Raw genomic sequence first — 21,921 nt, forward strand, 5'->3', positions numbered from 1 at the left:
GTCCTCCGATACACACCGCACTGCTTCTTAAGCTCGCATCCAGCCGCACCAATGTGTCGGAGGCTACACAGTGCACCTGGCAACCTTGGTTAGCGCGCACTGCGCCCGGCCCGCCTCAGGAGTCGCTGGTGCGCAATGAGACAAGGACATCCCTACCGACCAAGCCCTCCCTAACCCGAACGACGCTAGGCCAATTGTGCGTCGCCCCACGGACCTCCCGGTCGCGGCCGGTTACGACAGAGCCTGGGCGCGAACCCAGGCACAGCTGATGGCACAGCGCCCTTAACCACTGCGCCACCCGGGATCTGGGGAAGGGTACCAAAACATTTCTGCAGCACTGAAGATCCCAAGAACACAGTGGCCTCCATCATTCCTAAAAGAAGTTTGGAACCACACAGACTCTTCCTAGAGGAAGGCTCACCTTCCAACAAGAGGATCTGCAGTGAAGAATGGGAGAAGCTTAAAGTGTCATAACCAAGACTACTCAAGGCTGTAATCACTGCCAAAGGTGCTTCAACAAAGTACTGAGTAAAGGGTCTGAATACTTATGTAAATGTGATATATATTTTTATTTTTATGAATTTGCAAAAAAAAAATAAAATAAAAAATGCTTTGTCAGTATGGGATATTGTATGTAGATTGGTGAGTGAAAAAAACTAGAATACTTACTGAATGCACTTTATTTATAAAGCCCGTTTTACATCAGCTGATGTCACAAAGTACTATACAGAAACACAGTCTAAAACCCCAAACAGCAAGCAATGCAGATGTAGAAACATGATCAGTCCAATATAGTCCATGATCAGCTCCTTTGTATTGCTGACGTTGAGGGAGAGGATATTGTCCTGGCACAACACTTCCAGGTCTTTGATCTGCTCCTTGTAGGCTGCTTCATCATTGTCTGTGATCAGTCCTACACAATTGGAACAGTTGATGTTGGAGTCGTGGGCAGCCACGCAGTCGTGGGTGAACATTGAGTACAGTAGGTGACTAAGCTTTTGTACTACAAGTGGCCACTACCATCGAATCCACATCTAATAGCCGGGATGATAAATAGGCTTGGACCTTGCAACAATTGAAACGAGGCACACACTGTCATTAAATACCTGTCATTTTCAGTTAGTTTGTTTACAATATACTTACCCAGGAGATTGCAACTTAATGTAAATTGAGGTGAATTTTGATTACTTTGTATTTACAATGTAACAACCTTTGCAGACAATTGACTAAACAGGAGAAATAATGAGACAGGAGAGCATTTTTCAGTTTGTATCTTTAATTGATTTAAATAAGATTCATATTTAAAGTGTTCAAATTACATTTCCCATTTCAGACTCAAAGCAATAACTATTTTTATTTAGTAAAAAAACAGGGTAATGTAGCTAGCTAACTAGATGGCTAGCTAGGCAATGGTAGCCTAATGTCAACACGTTTTTATTCTTACTAAATCATAAAACTCATAAAACATTCAGTTTGCAATGTTTTACAATTACATTGCACTTTGCACACTACAAACCTCTAAAAACGAGACAAATCAAGAAACAGAAATAGCATTTGGCTCTCATTTTGGCTGCAAAGGAGAGTGTTCTTATTCAAAAATGAATAAGAAATATCAGTTTTAGCAGAAGGACACAGACTTGGAAATGTGTGTTTGCGTGCGGCATGAAGACATTACTCACCTGCCAAAATCGGGTTCCTATTGAACATACTTCTTTCCGTAAGAAATAATATAGTTTGATTACATTTTAGGCTATCTGAGGAGTAAATGGAAATGTATTTTTACTTGTTGAAACAAAGTTTAGGGGTAGATTTTCGGATTCCTTTCTCTGCACGTTGAACGGGTGGATTACTCAAATCGATGGCTCCAACTAAACTGACTTTTTGGGATATAAAGAAGTATTTTATGTAACAAAACAACACTACATGTTATAGCTGGGACCCTTTGGATGACAAATCAGAGGAATATTTTCAAAAAGTATGTCATGCCCTGACCATAGAGAGCCATTGTTTCTCTATGGTGAAGTAGGTCAGGGCGTGACTGGGGGGTATTCTAGTTTATTATTTCTATGTGGGGTTCTAGGTTAATATTTCTATGTTGGTGATTTGTATGATTCCGAATTAGAGGCAGCTGGTCATTCTTGTCTCTAATTGGGGATCATATTTAAGTAGCATTTTTCCCACCTGTGATTGTGGGATATTGTTTATGTGTAGATGCATGTTAGCACTCCATTTCGTTTCGTTTAGTCTTTATTGTTTGTTGTGTGGTTCACTTATTTCTAATAAAAGATATGGAACCCAGATCACGCTGCATGTTAGTTCGAGTTTGCTTCCAATGAATACCATGACAAAGTAAATTAATATTTAATAGTTATGTGAATTTATGAAACCTGTGCCGGTGGAAAAATATTTTGATGCTGTACGCCAGGGGTGTCAAAGTCAAATGGACGGAGGGCCAAATAAAAAAATCAGCTACAAGACGAGGGCCGGACTGTTCGAATGTTCATTGAAAAATTTTTAAATGACGCATATAGTCTAGTGAACCTAATTGAACCTACTGAAAACCTAACAAATATATTACAATATGATCAGATAAATAAAGCAATATTTTCTTATGGCTCTGTCAGTAATCTTTAATTTTCAACAGACACAAAAGACAAATTTCCTTTATATAAATATCCCCATAACATGAACATTAAATGAAAGAAACCGGTATTCAAGGCACCATCAGTAGACTATATTTTCTATTTTAGCAAAAGTGGGCTAAATTTACTTCAAAGAAAAAACAATAATAGCAATTTTCTATCATCCACTCAACTGAAATATTTTTAAAATATAATTGGATTGAAATACAAAAAAATAAAGTGCAAAAATCTATTAATCAAAAACAACACTTTGTTTAAGGAGAAGTAACATGCAGTGAAAACAAATATTAAATTTTAACTTTTAAACTTGAACTGAGTAAAAACTCTAAATATGTGATTGCACAGTAATGTTCACTTGTTTGAGGTTGAGGGTGATACTTGGTGGTGTCCCATCTTTTCCACAAGTTCATCAATGTTCGGGGTAAGGCTCTGAGCTGAAGAAATCCTCAGAATTGAGTGGAGGTGTTCAGCAGTAAGTCGACTTCTGTGTGATGTTTTGTTCAGGTTCATCAAAGAAAACAGTTGTTCACACAGGTATGTGCTGCCAAACATAGACAACGTTTGAGCAGCCTGGATGCGCAGCTGGGGCATTGTGCCGGGGAGGAAACGGGCGAACTCCGCAGCACCCACTGCCGCATATTTTGCCCTCAGTGCATCATTGCATTGGAGGTCAATCAACTCCATTTGGAGGTTTGGTGGTGAGCTTTCCACGTCAACAGCAAATGGGTTACCGAGCAGTTCCAACCTGCTTTTTTGTGCTTCAAAGTCAGCAAATCGGCGTCGAAAGTCAGCGGCAAGCATACCTATTTTATCAGCCAACTGTGTGCTCGGGAACGCACTGGTAGAGAGCTTCTCTTTCATGGTCTGGCAGCTGGGAAAGTGGCTCAAATTTTATTTCCGCATCTGCGTCTCCCACAGAGTCAGTTTGGTTTTAAATGCCTTCACTGTACTGTACATATCAGAGATGACACGATCCCGACCCTGCAGCTGCAAGTTTATTGCATTCAGATGACTCGTAATGTCACACAGAAAAGCCATTTCACACAGAAACATTTCGTCTCGGAGTTGTGTTGTGTCTTTCCCTTTGCTGTCCAAGAACAGACAAATCTCCTCACGAAGCTCGAAACATCTTTGAAGCACCTTTCCCTGGCTTAGCCATCGCACCTCTGTGTGATAAGGCAAATCACCATGCTCCGTTTCTAACTCCGTCAGAAATGCCTTGAACTGGCGGTGATTCAAACCTTTGGCTCTGATAAAGTTAACTGTGCGCGTGATGATGCTCATTACATGCTCCATTTTCAAGGCTTTACCGCACAACGCTTCCTGGTGTATGATACAATGATAAGCTGTCAGCTCACCTGTCGCGTTTTCCTCTTGCATCTTTTCCCGTATCTTCGCCACCAGTCCGCTCCTGTGTCCACACATCGCAGGTGCTCCGTCGGTTGTCAAACCCACAAGTTTTTCCCAAGGCAGCTCCATCTCATTTACACATCTTGACACCTCTTCATACAAATCATGCCCCGTAGTTGTGCCATGCATAGGACGTAAAGCCAAAAACTCCTCTGTCACGCTTAGGTTGGAGTCCACTCCGCGGATGAAAATTGACAACTGGGCAATGTCAGAAATGTCGGTGCTCTCATCCACAGCCAAGGAATATGCAATAAAATCTTTTCCCTTTTTCACAAGCTGCTCTTTTAGATTGATGGACAACTGGTCTACTCTCTCGGCAATGGTGTTTCTGCTCAGACTCACATTTAAAAAGAGTTGCCTTTTTTCTGGGCAAACTTCGTCACAAACTTTAATCATGCAGTTTTTGATGAAATCCCCCTCCGTAAATGGCCGGGCTGATTTAGCGATCTCTTCTGCCAAAATAAAACTGGCCTTGACAGCAGCCTGGCCTTGTGATTTGGCTTTTTTGAACAGAGCCTGTCGAGATTTGAGGCCTCGTTTTAATTCCTCTGCCTTTTGTAGCCTTTGTTCCATGTCCATATTCTTGTTTTTGTCCGCGTGTTTCGTTTCATAATGTCGTCTCAGATTATACTCTTTCAGTACCGCCACACTTTCTCCACACAGAAGACACACAGGTTTTCCAGCTACCTTCGTGAACATATACTCCGACTCCCACCTTGTTTGAAACCCCCGGTTCTCAGTATCCACCTTCCGTTTTGCCATTTTTGATGGGTATCTGAAAGTTAATTTTACTGTGATGCTGACGACTGCTGTGCCAATAAATATTGAAATGAAGCAGCCTACTGCTCGGTGCGTCACCTTTGCATTGTGGGAAATGTAGTATTGGTGCGTGTAAAAGATCTGCGGGCTGCCGGCTTGCTGCGGGCCGGTTCTAATAATAAATCAAGATCATCCCAGGGGCCGTAAAAAACCTTCTTGCGGGCCGGATGTGGCCCGCGGGCCTTGACTCTGACATATGTGCTGTACGCCATCCTCAAACAATCGCATGACATGTTTTCATGGTAACAGCTACTGTAAATCAGACAGTACATTTAGATTAATAAGAATTTACCAATATAAGACACTTATATTTCCATCAATGTTTAAAATCAATAATATTTATGATTATTTATTTGAATTGCGCGCCCTCCAGCTTCCCCGGAAGTTGTCCCGCTAGCGGGACTCGTATCCCTAAGAAGTTCATTACTCTCCACACAATACCCCATAATGATAAAGCAAAAACTGTTTTTTATAAATATTTGCTAATTTACACAAAATAAAAAGCTGAAATATCATATTTACATGAGTATTCAGATCCTTTAATCAGTACTTTTTTGTAACACCTTTGGCAGCGATTACAGCCTTGAGTCTTCTTGGGTATGACACTACAAGCTTGGCACACGTGTATTTGGGGAGCTTCTCCCATTCTTCTCTGCAGATCCTCTCAAGCTCTGTCAGGTTGGATGGGTAGCGTTGCTGAACAGCTATTTTCAGGTCTCTCCAGAGATGTTCGATCGGGTTCAAGTCCGGGCTCTGGATGGGCCACTCAAGGACATTCAGAGACGTGTCCCGAAGCCACTCCTGCATTGTCTTGGCTGTGTGCTTAGGGTCGTTGTCCTGTTGGAAGGTGAACCTTTGTCCCAGTCTCAGGTCCTGAGTTCTCTGGAGCAGTTTTTCATCAAGGATCTCTGCTCCGTACTTTGCTCCGTTCATCTTTTCCTCAATCCTGACTACTCCCAGTCCCTGCTGCTGAAAAACATCCCAACAGCATGATTTGGTTTGGTTTTTGCTCTGCCATGCACTGTCAACCTTATATAGACAGGTGTGTGCCTTTACAAATCATGTCCAATCAATTGAATGGCCCACAGGTGGACTCCAATCAAGTTGTAGAAACATCTCAAGGATGATCAATGGAAACAGGATGCACCTGAGCTCAATTTTGAGTCTCATAGCAAAGTGGCTGAAAACCTATGTAAATAAGGCATTTCTGTTTTTTTGTATTTAATACATTTGCAAAAATGTCTAAACATATGTTTTCGATTTGTCATTATGGGGTATTGTGTGTAGATTGCTGAGGATTTGTATTTATTTAATCCATTTTAGAATAAGGCTGTATTGTAACAAAATGTGGAAAATGTCAAGGGGTCTGAATACTTTCCATAGGGCACTGTACTTTATATCATTGCTTAGTGAATTATATTTCCTTCACCTTCTTAATTCAAAGTCAAGACAATATGTCTTAATATCTTTGGTTGATTTTCCGTCCGAGACAATTACTCACATTCAATGTGACAACCAGGAGATCAATCGTTTGAAAACAACCCGTCTTAAGTGGTTTACAGCTGAAGATGAGCAAACTTTGACTTTCTTTCTCATTGGAAAGAAGGTGTCAAAAGTGTCCTTCGCACAGAAAAATGACAACGTGTATTGAGACATCACTATTCATTGAGTAGCTAGGAGCAAGGCCAATGCTGGAGTTCCACTTGTGAGGTGTGTCTTGACTTCCGACACCCTGCAAGCGATCTATAAAACATCCAGTCCCCTCAGGCTGTTGGGCAGCTCACTTAAATACATCAATACTGTGGGAAATGAGACACAGAGAAATGGCTTCTAAGGACTGAGGAGTTAGACAGCTGACTGAGATGGCCATATGTCTTATTTAAGCTGCTGTACTCGATGCACCACAGTTAATCGAATGATCTCTCTCTCCATTGCCGAACACCCATTGTATGGGTCTCAGTCCATACATGGGGTTCAGCTATTCCAAAAGAAACATGACATTAGCATGAAGGCTCGTCGTCGCTGAAGTGAATGTTTCAAGGGTTACCTTGGCTGTCGATTGTCATCCTTTCAATAATGTCATTAAAGGCCTCAGACAAAAAGTCGAGAACAAAGTCTAATCTCCTCGTTAGAATTACTAAGGTTTACGCATCAAACTTCTGATGAACTTTACCAAAAATATTGAACAATACCTGTACATACTACATAGCGCTATAATGCAAATAATGCACGTTTGGGTTTAGATGTGCTCCATCAATGTGTCATTTCGCCACGTGTTTTTTCAAGGTCATTGTGACGCCAGCTAATTTAGTGTGTTGCTCAACCAAACAAATGAATGGGTGGACTTGATGAAATTCCAGCTCATCTTCAGTCAAGTCAACTTGGCAAGTGTAATTCAAATTAACTTCCAGTCTCCTCACCAAATAGAACTCCACTTGACAGTCTGTCAGCATTGTTAATAGATTATTCCAGATCATCTTCAACACAATGACATTTTCAACACTATTTTTTTTCCATTCCCTCTGTCCTCAGCTGGATATATTCTGGAGAGTACACAAGGTGTAGAATTAGTTTTTATAATGTTAAATATTCAGATCATTTCCCAGCATCTCTCCTGGAACATTGACCTGTCAATCAAACATCAGAGTGCGTAGCCCTCACAGTCAAATCCCATTTATTGGCTTGGCAACAACAAAAAGATATGTGTACAAGGAATATAAATCAACAATGAGTCTAAGATAAAAGTTTCATAGATTACTCATGACAGGTGGGCCACAATTATCAATTTCCCATTTAGTGTTTGTGCCTCGGTAACTGGAATTGATGCAGTAAAAAAATGCTAGGTTCCAAAGGTTAAACGACTCAGTCTCGACTAAATCCGATAAATAAATTGATGCGAGTCGTGATATTTGGTCAATTGAACAATGCACTGTCACAGAGAACTTAGCACGCTGCCGTGTGTGACATTAGCCTTCCTGCAATCCTCAACTCTCTCTGCTTCTGATACAATATCACAGGTGATTGACTTGTCAGAAGGTGCCATCAGGTGTTTACGTCTCCATTTTGTTATCGCTTCAGCAAATTATCAACATGAAATGTCATCCTGGCACGTTTTCGCAAAAAAAGGTCAACTGTCAGAGTAGCTGACGTTTTTCTCAGTACATTGCATTCAATGGGAAAAGGTGAGTGTCACAAGGTTTATGTTTTTGTCAATGCATTGCTTTTAATTGAAAAAGATGAGCACCACAGGGTTGACGTTAATATCAATACATTGCAGTCAATGGACAAGATGATAGTGAGGTAAGGGGAGAGGGGAGAGAGAGGGCAGGGAGTCAACAGACTGACCGAGGTGGGAGAAAGGAGGGAGAGATAGAGGAGGGAGAGATAGAGATGTGAGGAGGGGGATGCAGGATAGAAGGAGGAAGAGAATGGAGTAGAGAGGAGTGAGAGAGAAAGGGGAGAGTGAGGGATGGGTATAGAAACAGGAAGAGGGTGAGGGAGGGAGGGACGTGGGAGAGACGAGGGAAAGGGAGAGATAAGAAAGAGGTGGCGGGAGGGAAATAAGTAGGGAGATAAAATGTAGAGGGAGAGGGAGAAGGAGGAGGGTGAGGATGAGAGAGAAAGAGCGGGAGAGAGAGACAGAGGGTGAGAGGTTAGAAAGAAGGGGGAGGGAAGCGAGAGAAGAGAGTGGGGGATTAAGAGAAGGTATAGAGTGAGGTAGACAGACATGAGATAAACAAGAAAAAAGTCAATCCTGTGGATACATATATTTTCCCATTTAATGTATTCATGTTCACTTTGCAGCTGTGTGCCACCCATGGCACCATGCTGCTTACTGTCAGTTTTCAGGGAGATCCACCCATGCAGCACCTCAGCCCTGCAGTTATGCTCCTTTAAAAAGCAAATGATGTGAGATGCAGCCAGGGAAGTGATGATCGTGTATGTTGAGACGGAGCAAACCAAGAAAAGACATTGAGTTCACATGAGTAAATTAAACAGGTACAGTATGGAATGGAACAGGTGTACAATGTCCATTTTAGGACATCTGGGCTACTCGATAGGATGAAAGGTGAAAGGTGAGATGATAGAGCACACCAAACAAAGCCATTGAGTTCAGATGGGGAAATGGAACAGGTATGAAACAAGTGTGTGTTGTCCATTTTATGAACTACTTGATGCTCCCAAAGCTCTTCAGTAGCAACACTGTACTGATGGCTTCAACATGGGTTATTTTGAGATCCTTTACAATCTGATTGTTACATACAATGATCCATAAATTTACCCCTTTATACCATTACATTTTATCCTGGTGGAGTAAAGCCTCATAAAGGGTCTATGTGTTGTCTGACTATGAATAACAATGGTCCCTAAAACAAAAATGTTGTCATTTTATCTGGGTAAATTGGGGACTTTAACACATGATGGTTAGCTGTGATCAGTCTGGTTGCTGTAGGCTTTGGAAGAGATCATAGGGCATTGAAATATTGTCATTAAAGAGCTGACTTTTCCCGGAAAAAAATAGGGCTACCAGAACTCCAATGGTAATTATGTTGGTACCTCATTTAGGGCTGCAATTGTGTCATTTTCTGTCAGTGTTCTCCCACCTGTGTCTGAACCCCCAGTTGTTATTATCCACCTTGGTAGCACAGTGGGGCTTTGAGTTTCTCATTTCATTTGCCTCCTATAGCAGAGGAGCTTTTACCACCATACACAGACGCTTCACACTAGGAAAACAGTAAATCCACTTTGATAAAAAGCTCGATTTTTCTTGAAGATTAGAACTCAGGACCGGCTATCTTAATCTTATTGTTAGCACTTTGCCTGTGCCCTAGGCAGTAGAAACCTGTCTCTAAGTAAAATTTAAGGACTCCCTCTTTATTGAAAGCCTAAGTACAAATTGCACTGTTCGCACAAAATATATAAATGAAGCGCTTTATTATCACAACATCTACCTTCTACGCTGGACAATTCATCTTGATGCACGACAGCGGCAGAGAGAAGATAACAAATTCAGCCGGGGACAACAACACAAGTTCATCTTTTGAGGCAGAGACTTCAGTGAGACATTCTAGTCAAAGGGTTCTCTTCAAACAGAGAAGAGCGTAGCCGTGTAGCATGGCCAATTTAATCACTTTGAAACATGAATCACTCCTACTCTCTTTGAGGAACACTTGTCAATATTGATTAGCCCAGCCCTCTAGAAAACAGCCTTTTTAAGTCCCTCCTCATGCCATAGACCTGGGCTTAATCAGGCTTTGCTTAAGAACAGAGCTGCTAGGAGTCCTTTTGTTACATAATGGATGGGGCCAAGTTACACAACTCACTCACTCTGTGGCACCTCACTCTCTCCTCCGCTCTTTCACTTCTTCATTTTTTGAATGCTCTACTGGAGATGCCACACTGCTATGACAACCGACCTCATTGACCCTCGTTATGTTTTCAAATCAGCGAGTGTAATCGGCACCTATTTAATGTGTTTTGGCATTCTGTCATATGATTTTCAGCAGACGATGGAGGATCCCATCTGTTTATTTGGCTCAGTCAGGACCAATAACACACCGGGATAGAACAAAGAACCCCCTTGAAAGCCAGTTTGCAGCCTAGGGAAGTTGAAGGATAGGGACACAGCGAAATGACACCACCTCCCCATCTGGCGAGGTGTGTAGGGTGGGGATCTTGCCCTTGAGTCTTTGGGAGCCATGTAATTAAGGAATTAAGGCACACACCAAGTTAATAAGGCATTACAGTTCAATCAGCAAGTTAGTCACTAACGGGAGACTAGGTGAGGCGACTGCTTAAGCAAATAATGAATTTCATTAAACTATCAGGGATATGGAAGAATACCCCAAGGCTTAAAGATGGCAAAGACCTGGATCATTGGATCAAATGGATATTATGATAATGATCCTACCTAAGACTGCATTTACAGTAATTCAACAATTGTTTTTTGGAGTGTAGAGTGTGAGAAAATGGTGGGGCTCACATTTTGTTTTATTTACTGGCCAATATGCGAAGGCAATTTAAGAAGCTCATACCAAGGATAATTTTGTCATTTGATCTGGAAATTTTAAGACCCCTTGAAGTACAAAAAAAGATCGAAAAAAATGTGGATGAAAATGTTTATTTGGCCTTACTGCTGTTAGCACATGTAAATGCAATGAATAACAGATTGACTAAATGGAACGACAGATAGTTCCACACAAAAAAATGAAGGACGTGTCTGTCCTATATATGAGAGTAATATACGAAACATCAGGATTATTTGTTGTTGGTGTATTTACCCCCTTATGATTGGCACTCAATTGGTACCAGGGGACCTTCAGACAAGTCTTGTGAGGCCTGTGGTCATCCTAGACCAAAACAATCAACATAGAGGGGGTCATAATAGTCTGTAGGCCAAACCGTTTGGACGCCACTGACGATTTTGTGAGAAGAGATTTTCAGGATATCTCATGGTCTGACGAACATACCTCTAGCTGTCAACTTTCCCCGCAGATGCGGAAGTGCGACATCTGCGGATGCTGTGGATTGAGATGCATCCAACGCAAACAAATAAATATACATCTAGCTTAAACTGACGGATTTTGATTGGGACGGATTTTAACGTATTATTATGCTAACTCGATTTCCGTGGGGGTGTGGACATCGACTCTACGGGGTTAAATTGAGGACAGTGTCACCTGACGGAGAAGGAAGAGAGAGAGAGGAAAAATGTCTCCTGTTCAATTACAAGAGCTGAGAAGAGTCGTTGTCTGACTGTCGGAGTCGAGCACAGGAAGTGCATCCAGTAAAAGTGAAGGACAGTCATGCTATTAATATTGCCGGTCGTTCACAAAAGGAAAATATATTGTTTACTCTCATGAGGACAAAGATAGTTTAGGCGCAGTATGTTTTTATCTCAGTGCCTGGCTAGCTGGGCTACATGTGGGTTTTACTCCTGAATTTCAATAAGGACTGTTAACATTTTGGCTGTGATCAGCACATGTGGAACAGTCACAGTTCAGGTTGTTGAGGAGAAACACCAGTCTGAACTTCCTTCTTTTAATGACTCATCATAGTTGTAAGGAAGCACACTACAGCTACAATGTGCACTGTAGTCTTGAATGTGAGTCTAAAGAATTCAGAAATGGAGAGGAAAAGCTTTGTTTGATGAGCGTCCTCTTGAAAATTGGAGAGAGAGAGACGAAAACATGTAGAGAGAGAGAGGAAAACATGTCAGTGGCAAAAATTATTTCATTATTAATATGTTGCCTGGCGACGTTAGGGTTGAGGAGAAAACAGACGGAAAACACAGATGGATAGACCCTCGGCTCTGGGCCTTGAGACCAATCAATGCCCTTCACCTTCGTTTTCTGCACATTCTTTTCTTGGGGGAAAACATGATTGATGAGCATTAGTGTAAGATTAGCAAAACAATGTTTTAATGATTGATAACCACATACTGTTACTCCATGAATGATGACTGACCTAAAATATGCCCTCTGGTGAACTGATTGGAGTGGCTAGGTTTTGACTGGGTAATTAGTGGTCAATTAGAAAAACGCCAGAGATCAACACGGCATGTTTTTCCCTTCTCCCTCTCCTGAATGCAGGTGGTGTAGTGTTAGTGCACATGTGTTGTAGAGCGATAGGGGGGGGGGGGGGGGGGCTCTAATGTAGTATTGGAAGGCCCCCGCTCTTCAAACATTCATGTGGGAACCGCTCCAGGTAATGTTCCCTAATTGGGTGGAGAAAACAGCGGCCTGAAAAATCCATGGTGAAACATACAATCTGGTGGACTTTTTTCCCATTTTTTTCTCAACGTTCAATGTAAATTACGACCTGATGTATACTGAATTCATAATGACCGGTTTTTTGCAAAAATGCAATTTTTCTTCCTCCAATGCATGTAGTGCATGATTCTTTTATAATTTTGTTTCTACAATGTGGTATATTTGTTTATTTGATCCCCATTAGCTTTTGCAGAAGCCTCAGCTACTCTTCCTGGAGTCCACAAAAAAAACAAAAAAATATGGCAAGTTACAAAACACTGATACACTTATAGACAAGGACAGTCACACAAATGTAAAATACATTAAAAAGTAATGTGTGTTTGTGCGTGGTTCAAATGTTCCGACTGTCACTAAGAATTTGTCACCTACTTGTCCTCAGAGTGCTCCATTTGCAACCTATTCCTCCTGCTGCAGCCTGCGTTGAACATTTAGCCCATAGTGTTTGGTATAAGAATAAATTATTGTCTCCAGACGTCTCCTGTAGCCTTACCATTTGTTCATTGCTTTGGAGTCTATACCTAAAGCAAATACAAGGTTTTTTTCCAGTCCACTTTCTACTGAACAGAACCATAAGGGAACACACTGCTCTTTATATTCAACAATCACCTTTCACATTATCTTCAATCCCAATGAAATCTGTCTTCATTTCTTTTATTTAACTAGGCAAATCAGGTAAGAACAAATTTTTATTTACAATGACGGCCTGCCTTGCAGAAAGACTAATTTTTACCTTGTCAGCTCAGGGATTCAATCTAGCAACCTTTCGGTTTCTGGCCCAATGCTCTAACCACTAGGCTACCTGCCGCCCCATTGAACTAACTGGTTGGGCCATACGTGCATGTGGAAAGATGTATGGTATTGACTACTCATTTCAATCACATGGGTCACTTTTCCAACAGTAAAGAGTTGAACATAGTTGTCAATGTCTATTCAGACAACAGTTGTTGATAGGCGCTATACTGAGATACCTGACTATTGGCTACCATTGTATATCTAATTAAGATCTTCAATGAAAAACATGTGTGCTGTGATATGAAACACTTTATTTTATTTTCAGGAAATCCATAATACTTAGATAAGTATAATTTAAAACCTCTACAGGATCGCTGGATCCCCCGCGGGATGGTTGAGCTAATGTAGGCTAATTTAATTAGCATGAGGTTGTAAGTAACATCAACATTTCCCAAGACATAGACATGTCTGATATAGGCAGAAAGCTTAAATTCTTGTTAATCTAACTGCACTGTCCAAGTAACTGTAGCTATTACAGTGAAATAATGCCATGCTATTGTTTAAGGAGAGTGAACAGTTATGAACTTGGAAATATATTAATAAACCAATTAGGCACATTCGGGCAGTCTTGATACAACATTTTGAACATAAATGCAATAGTTCATTGGATCAGTCTAAAACTGTGCACATGCACTGCTGCCATCTAGTGGCCAAAATGTAAATTCCGCCTGGGATGAATAATACATTATGGCCTTTCTCTTGCATTTCAAAGATTATGGTACAAAAAAAGACAAGCCAGATGGCCCTGCTCTTGAGTCAATATTCATTTTAAGGAATTATAATATATGTCTTATTCAAACAGTACAGGACTTGACTTTCAATAGTTTTTTGGCAGTTTCTATATTTGGTGTCATTAGTTGCTCACCGCAACCTATTGTCAGGATGAATTAATTGATAGTGGACAGTTGACATCAATTTGCTCAGAGAAACAAATAAACATCGAATAACTGATGCTACCAAGAAAAGTAGCAACACTAGGAAGCCCGCTAAGAGAAAAGCAAACAATCCAAAGGCAGTGGATTTAGTAGAATTGTTTACTGACATACTGTAAAAGTGAGATTAACAGCTTTCATAGACTTGGCCTCTATTGGTTGGCCTGTCATGATATATTGCTTGTTTGTTCTTTTGCTCTTAAAGCACTTTGAGATTCTATGAAAAGTGCTACAGAAATGTAATACATTATTAACAATAGTTTTCTTTCTTGTGATGGCAGGAGATGTGCATTTCCTGTAATATTGCATGTAAATAGACTCAGGTAAAATTAATAGAAATTACTATCTACTGCAGAGTGCCACAAATATGATATTCTAATAACCATATTACTAATAATAGGCAAAGCTGTCTGACTGTGATATAATAATACCCCATTGAATATTGCTCATTGGTATATAGCGTGAGCTGCTATATTTGCTTATTCGACTCAGAGAGGCTCAGACAAAACTGTAGAGGTTTTCAGGGTCTTCTAAGGTAGTAAGAAGCTTCTTCTTTTTTTTTTTTACCAGAGCTTCCAAGCTTCCATCTCCACAAGAGGAGGATGCTAGAGAGGGGCATTAAGGGGGAGATTTCCCAGCAGCATTTGCCATAATGTTGAGGTTAAGCTGCGGCAGGGCCGCCCGTCCTTTTGTGATTATTGTCGTATTCAACGGTCTCCTCAAAGGCTTTATCTTGTTTTCAAACAGGAGTACGCCTGCTGATTACCAATGGTGTTGCTGTCGCCTTACCACATTCCTTCACAAAATAAAAAAAGATGATGAAGGAATATTTACAAATATGTGATTAGCAGTTTACCGTGGCAGATAAATATCTATGTTGGGGTTTAGGATATGCATACTCCGTAGGCATAGTATACACTCAAGCAATGCGGTTGTCTTATTGTATAGTTGTTCCCCGAAAGCAAACCAGACACTGTTATATTTCAAACAACAGAGTGGATGTAGAATTTTATCCGAGGAAACATTGTGTTTTCCTCAAAAAATATGTATTTGCCATTGACTTCATCAAAGGAGACCCATGCTCCAATTTTAGTCATTCATCTTTTACAGGGCACATCCATTTGTATTTCAGAAAGCAAACTTCATATGACTACAGATATCTTTTTGTTAAAAACATAGAAAATAAGTAAACAAGAATTACTGTTGGTGCATGTACGTCATGTTTACTGTCATCGATGGATTTATAGCACTGAGCCTGTAACATTGATTCAGGGAATTCAGTTTTGTGACAAACTCTCTTTGCAGAGTTATTTTTCCTATTTTATAAGGAGGTAGAGCAATGCAATTAAAACAGTGCTTCAGAGCACCAACTGGTTTATTATTCCAGGTTTTGTTGCCTGTGCCTAATGTAAAAACACCCCTGCATAATGCAGTCATCCGTGTAAAGAAACCACAGTATTATTATTGTATAATCAGTGGCTTTCTTACTCTTTGACGCCAATATAAACATAGAACAAGAAAGAGTTTAGCTCTGGCTATAGAAATAATTGGCTCTGTGCTGTGCCAGAGTCTCTGTTCCAATGTGCAATGTCCTACCATTCCCATTACAATTTGGGAACATAGAATGGGTGGGATTGGGCAGCCTGATTGGCACAGGCCTCTGGTCAGCTGTTATCTTGTTGCACATAATGGGAGGATTTGTATTGGGTTTGAGTAATAAAAAAAAAGAAGGGCCCTGGGGCCCTATTCACCTAGAGTCACCGCTGTGTCCTGATGCTTAAGCCCTCCAGCAATGAATTATTCTGCCTCCGTTTTAAGACTACTGCAGTAGAATGACAAATCCACTGTGTGCTATTTTCCCGGGAACACTGATCATATCTGATATTATTTGTTATATGTGTCATTGATGTAACCCAGTATTGCTACAATCAAATCATTTATACTGACAATTGACATTGAAGACATACTAATGCTGAAACTGTCAGTGATAATCATATGAAAAACATTTGAAACCTTTTATGTTGATGACCTCTTCTTTCAAATCATGAAAATTGTCAATGGCTGAATATGGTAACAAACATAACACGATGCATGCCATTGCATTTGTGCCTTATTTTTGCATGTTGTATACAAATTGATAACCTAGGGCTCGATGGCTTTAAAGAGATGCATTGCATTTCAGTTCCTCAAATGCATTGGATTTCGTTGTAGTTCAGTCTTTCAAATGTATTGCATTGCGGGCTCTACTGTACATTGAATTTCAGTCTTTTCCTTTGTTTTCATCTGATCTCTTGATAATGCAAATTTGACATGTGGATGTCAAGGCTGTGTAATTTTTTTAAAGTGCTTCCACTGTTAGAATGCATATACATGTATTAGTATTTGAATCTGTGAAGAACACACTTGCACATTTTGGAAAGCCACCCACTGCTTTTCCCTTTTCTTCCCGTGTGATGCGTCTGTGTACAAGTACCAAGCCCAGATCAGACAGACTGATCCAGACTGAGCTCAAACAGGGAAGGCAGTGGTACTTTTCTCCATGTCACAGTTCCAAAACTGATTGAAGTTGCTTTTAATTCGACGTTGACTATATCACGCGTCCTCCCCCTTAATCGTTGATACCAAGTGAAAAAAAAAAAAAATTTCTCTGTTTAAAATAATATTCAGTGGCCATGGCCAATAATGTACATCGTCTATGATTAAACTTTTCTTTTTTTTGTAGGGTCATGAAGCTAAGGATGAATAGTCAGAGCAAACGTGGCTATCAAAATATGTAATACGTTATCCTAGCATGAATTCTGCCGCTTTAGCCCTTACATTTCGGCCTCCATTACACTGACAAACTGTAGCAACTTACCATATCAGAAGATGTTCAGACTACATGGTTCTTTTCCGGCTAAGAAGACAGAAGATGAGGGGCCATGGAACAGTCAGTCTGAAAGGCAGTGAGAGAGAGAGAAGGGCAGAGTTAGCATCAGGATATCGTTAACGGTTAGGATTTTGGACGCAGAGCTTCACAGAGATTTAGCCTGTCAGCCCAATGGTCACTAAGTCATTCCAACAGTGTCTAGCCACTATCTAGCAACTTCTCTCGAAAACCATTATTCCTTAAAAGACGGAGAATGTGATGTGAACAATGTAAAGAGGAGCCTCCTGCAGAGTTTGCAATGAAGTGAACTAAATAGCAGAATTAGTATGAAACAAACAGGTTCATTTAGGAGGTTTAAAAGAGATCAATTTCAAACCAAAAATTAGATACTTTTGGTTCCACCAGTGGTGTAGTACTGCTATTTTTTTTTATTGACATCATCATTTCCACAATCAAAGTGTGTACCGACAGATGTAGCCTATTGAATAGCCTCTCATTACAGAGCTCTCCAACCCTTTTGCTAGAGCGCTACCACCCTGTAGGGTTTCACTCCAACCCCAGTTGTAACGAATCTGATTTGTTTTATAAACCAGCTAATTATTAGATATAAGGTTTGCTAGGTTAAGGTTGGAATGAAAAACTACAGGATGGTAGCTCTACAGGAACAGGATTGGAGAGCCCTGTATAGAATAGGCATCAAATGCATCCTCCAATTGCAACATCTGCCTATGCCCACACATATTGTCTCAAGAAAATGTTGTATTTTTAATACCCTCATAACACCAAATTAGGCATACCTAATTTCAAAATAGGCCATCACTGGCAATAGGGAATGATAATGATTCACGTTTTACTGGTGAAACATCTGCATGCCAATCATTTGATTGATCTCAATCAGTTTCATGGGAATAGCCTATGCATTTTGATCGATCTTCTTGAATTACTGTTTCGTGAGCAAATGAGTGCAGATGGTGTTAACAAACTATTAGCCTTTCTCGTATTTTGTTTCAATCAAAGCATACACTACATTTGGAAAGTGATCAGACCCCTCTGACTTTTTCTACATTTTTTTTTAACGTTACAGCCTTATTCTAAAATTGATTAAATAGTCCCCCCCCCTCATCAATCTACACACAATACCCCATAATGACAAAGCAAAAACAGTTTTTGTTTAAATTTCGGCAAATGTATTAAAAAAAATCTGAAACATCATATTTACATACAGTAAGATTTCAGACCCTTTACTCAGAAGCACCTTTGGCTGCGATTACAGCCTTCAGTCTTCTTGGGAATTACGCTACAAGCTTGGCACACCTGTATTGGAAAGTTTCTCTATTTGGAATTCTTCCCTGCAGATCATCTCAACCTCTGTCAGGTTGGATGGGGAGCGTGAACCATCGCACTGGCCTGAGGTCCTGAGCGCTCTGGAGCATGCTTTCATCAAGGATCTCTCTGTACTCCTGACTAGTTTCCCAGTCCCTGTCACTGAAAAAGATTCCCACAGCATGATGCTGCCACCACCATGCTTCACTGTAGGGATGGTGCCAGGTTTCCTCCAGACATTACTCTTGGAATTCAGGCCAATCTTGGTTTCATCAGGCCATATAATCTTGTTTTACACAGGCTGTCATGTTCCTTTTACTGAGGTGTGACATCCGTCCGGCCACTCTACCATAAAGGCCTGATTGGTGGAATGCTGCAGAAATGGTTGTCCTTCTGGAAGGTTCTACAATCTCCACAGAAGAACTCTGAAGCTCTGTCAGAGTGACCATCCGGTTCTTGGTCACCTCACTGACCAATGCACTTCTCCCCCGATTGCTCAGTTTGACCGGGCAGCCAACACTAGGAAGTGGTTTGATGGTTGCAAACTTCTTCCATTTAAGAAAGATGGAGGCCACTGTGTTCCTAGGGACCTTCAATGCTGTAGACATTTTTTTGGTACCCTTCCCCAAATCTGTGCTTCTACACCATCCTGTCTCTGAGCTCTACGGTCCATTTCTTTGACCTCATGGCTTGGTTTTTGCTCTGACATGCACTGTCAACTGTGGGACCTTATATGGACAGGTGTGTGCTTTTCCTTATCATGTCCAATCAATTGAATTTACCATAGGTGGGCTCCAATCAAGTTGTAGAAACATCTCTAGGATGATCAATGGAAACAGGATGCACCTGAGCTCAATAGAAAAGGGGCTCAATACCTAAGTAAATAAGGTATTACTCTTTTTAAATATTAATACATTTTTTTTTTTAAGTCTAAAAACCTGTTTTCACTTTGTCATTATGGGGTATTGTGTGTAGATTGATGAGGGAAAAAATGGATTTAATCAATTTTAGAATAAGGCTGTAACGTAACAACATGTGGAAAAGGGAAGGGGTCTGAATACTTTCCAAATGCACTGTATATCCTGCCTAGAGGCTCTGTTGAGCTTTGGCGCATGTGATTTTCTGTTGGCTTTTCAATTTCAGCTAACTATCCTAAAATTGCATTGGAAATTAGCAGGTGTTTTTGGTGTAACAGTAAAGTTATAGGCCTGCTATGCTAGGACATTATATTTGGTTATGTTATGCAAAATACAAATTAATTGCTTTGTGATCTTACAAGATATTGATTCAGTTTTGATCTAACTTTACTAAACAAGCACCATTGTGAGAACTGGTCATTTTCTATTTCTAAATATTATAGTGATGAGTAGGACTATTAGAAATAAGAAACAGATTTAAGGAATGTTATTTTAAATGATTGGAACACCCATTGATGTTTTTTAAAGGATAACGCTAAATCAACTTTGATTTGCTTACACACATGGTTACAATATACCCTATTTTTTATTTAACCTTTATTTAACTTGGCAATTCAGTTAACAACAAATTCTTATTTACAATGAATGCCAACCCAGACGACACCGGGCCAATTGTGCGCCGCTCTATTGGACTCCCAATCACGGCCAGTTGTGATACAGCCTGGAATCAAACCAGGGTGTCTTTAGTGACTCCTCTAGCACTAAGATGCAGTGCCTTAGACCACTGCTCCACTTGCGAGCCCATTACAGAATAAAATAAAACAGATAGGGGAACTATCAATTCATATAATTTACTTGCTTAGATTTAATCATCAAATCAATTGACCAAGTATTGAACATAAATCATTACTAAGTAAAATTGCAGGAAATTTGTTTTAAAATAGCCATGAAATCAAGCTTTCAATACATCACTGGGGCCAAGCTTCCTGACATCCAGGACCTATATACTAGGCTGTGTCAAAGTAAGGCCCAAAAAATGGTCAAAGACTCCAGTCACACAGGTCATAGACTGTTCTCTCTGCTACCGCATGGCAAGCAGTACCGGAGTGCCAAGTCTAGGACCAAAAGGCTCCTTAAAACCTCTTAGGGCTAGGGGACAGTGTTCGGAAGTTCGGATAAATGACGTTCCCAAAGTAAACTGCCTGTTACTCAGGCCCAGAAGCCGGGATATATATATTCTTGGTACCATTTGAATGGAAACACTGACGTTTGGGGCCAATATATTCTATATGGCCAATGGCCAATATATTCTAAATATCCAAAGCAGGGCTATAGCAACTTCTAGAGACGGTCAGGCTCTTGGGCTTTGTGGTGGACACTCTGGTTTTGGTGTCCTCGGCAGAATAGTTTTGCAGTAACCAGGTGGTCACATACAGTGCCTTGCGAAAGTATTCGGCCCCCTTGAACTTTGCGACCTTTTGCCACATTTCAGGCTTCAAACATAAAGATATAAAACTGTATTTTTTTGTGAAGAATCAACAACAAGTGGGACACAATCATGAAGTAGAACGACATTTATTGGATATTTCAAACTTTTTTAACAAATCAAAAACTGAAAAATTGGGCGTGCAAAATTATTCAGCCCCCTTAGGTTAATACTTTGTAGCGCCACCTTTTTCTGCGATTACAGCTGTAAGTCGCTAGGGGTATGTCTCTATCAGTTTTGCACATCGAGAGACTTTGCTTTATGTTTTGGATCATTGTCTTGTTGGAAGACAAATCTCCGTCCCAGTCTCAGGTCTTTTGCAGACTCCATCAGGTTTTCTTCCAGAATGGTCCTGTATTTGGCTCCATCCATCTTCCCATCAATTTTAACCATCTTCCCTGTCCCTGCTGAAGAAAAGCAAGCCCAAACCATGATGCTGCCACCACCATGACAGTGGGGATGGTGTGTTCAGGGTGTTGAGCTGTTTTGCTTTTACGCCAAACATAACGTTTTGCATTGTTGCCAAAAAGTTCAATTTTGGTTTCATCTGACCAGAGCACCTTCTTCCACATGTTTGGTGTGTCTCCCAGGTGGCTTGTGGCAAACTTTAACCAACACTTTTTATGGATATCTTTAAGAAATGGCTTTCTTCTTGCCACTTCCATAAAGGCCAGATTTGTGCAATATACGACTGATTGTTGTCCTATGGACAGAGTCTCCCACCTCAGCTGTAGATCTCTGCAGTTCATCCAGAGTGACCATGGGCCTCTTGGCTGCATCTCTGATCAGTCTTCTCCTTGTATGAGCTGAAAGTTTAGAGGGACGGCCAGGTCTTGGTAGATTTGCAGTGGTCTGATACTCCTTCCATTTCAATATTATCGCTTGCACAGTGCTCCTTGGGATGTTTAAAGCTTGGGAAAACTTTTTGTATCCAAATCCGGCTTTAAACTTCTTCACAA

At 40.6% G+C, this 21,921-nt stretch overlaps 1 protein-coding gene and 1 long non-coding RNA gene across 2 annotated transcripts in view; one reads left to right on the forward strand and one right to left on the reverse strand.

Moving 5' to 3' along the window:
• LOC110505113 (leucine-rich repeat and immunoglobulin-like domain-containing nogo receptor-interacting protein 2) overlaps positions 1–21,921 on the reverse strand; it is a 406,461-nt gene that overhangs the window by 315,200 nt on the left and 69,340 nt on the right. Inside the window, exon 2 of the mRNA XM_021584096.3 lies at positions 17,225–17,302. The gene's annotated coding sequence lies outside the window, so the exon portion shown is untranslated. The remainder of the gene's footprint in view (positions 1–17,224; positions 17,303–21,921) is intronic.
• Positions 1–21,921, forward strand: part of LOC149971808 (uncharacterized) — a 467,486-nt gene that overhangs the window by 286,565 nt on the left and 159,000 nt on the right. The window lies entirely within an intron of this gene.

The sequence above is a fragment of the Oncorhynchus mykiss genome, chromosome 25 (genome assembly GCF_057628025.1).
Source record: "Oncorhynchus mykiss isolate SJ-2025 chromosome 25, ASM5762802v1, whole genome shotgun sequence".
Taxonomy (NCBI): Eukaryota; Metazoa; Chordata; class Actinopteri; order Salmoniformes; family Salmonidae; genus Oncorhynchus; species Oncorhynchus mykiss.